The sequence below is a fragment of the Penaeus monodon genome, chromosome 20 (genome assembly GCF_015228065.2).
Source record: "Penaeus monodon isolate SGIC_2016 chromosome 20, NSTDA_Pmon_1, whole genome shotgun sequence".
Classification (NCBI taxonomy): Eukaryota; Metazoa; Arthropoda; class Malacostraca; order Decapoda; family Penaeidae; genus Penaeus; species Penaeus monodon.
In genome coordinates, this window is record NC_051405.1 from 37,310,548 (window position 1) to 37,311,236 (window position 689).

At 51.4% G+C, this 689-nt stretch overlaps 1 protein-coding gene across 3 annotated transcripts in view; it reads right to left on the minus strand.

Annotated features, from left to right (window-relative positions):
- The window catches only part of LOC119585791 (protein stoned-A-like), a 53,700-nt gene that overhangs the window by 24,464 nt on the left and 28,547 nt on the right, over positions 1-689 (minus strand). The window contains exon 1 of one of the 3 annotated variants that reach the window (XM_037934511.1): positions 552-682. The exons of the other annotated variants lie outside the window; for them this stretch is intronic. The gene's annotated coding sequence lies outside the window, so the exon portion shown is untranslated. Of the gene's footprint in view, positions 1-551; positions 683-689 lie in introns of those variants that run through there. 3 annotated transcript variants of the gene reach the window in all.

The following is a 689-nucleotide window of genomic DNA, read 5'->3' on the forward strand; positions in this document are numbered from 1 at the left end:
AGGGGACACCATGCACAGAAATCATGAAAAAGGACTCCTCCTGGAGCGTCGGTCAGCGAGAAGGGCGCCGGAGACGCAGAAGGGCGGGCGGGAGAAGGGCGAGAGGGCGGCACTCACTTGGGCGCAGAAGGAGGCTTTTCCGTGAGGAATGTGTGCTTTCCTCTCAAGAGCCGTTTCCTCCTGGTCGAGGCATCACGAAGGAAAATCGGTTTTACAGGAGAAAAATGAATGGCTGCTTGGTTAGAGGAAGCAATTACGAGAGCGTAGCAATTCTCATACACAATGGGGGAAGAGCAGGTTCGGTAATTGTAAGTATTCAAATCGAAAATAAGAATGAAAAATGTTCAGAGAGATAAAAAATTGAACAAGAGTGATTCAGTATCTTCGGAGTCAAAGAACCGTATATAAAAACGTAACAAACCGCCCTGAGGCAACAGGGAAACACAGTCTTTTCCTTGGTCAGGCGAAGGTTCCTGAGACCGAATACCAAACAAGCTTCAAGCAAGTTATCATGCACAGGACGATCACGAACTGTCGTGACGATCAGCCACCTGCAGGAAGCTCGCCGGGGCGCCGGGGCCGTCACACCGACCTACCCTCACCGACATCCTCGCTACCATCGCTTCACTTCCGACGTTTATTCCCTTTTCCTTCCACTCCTGGCCGCCTCCTCAAGGCCTATGGGACGT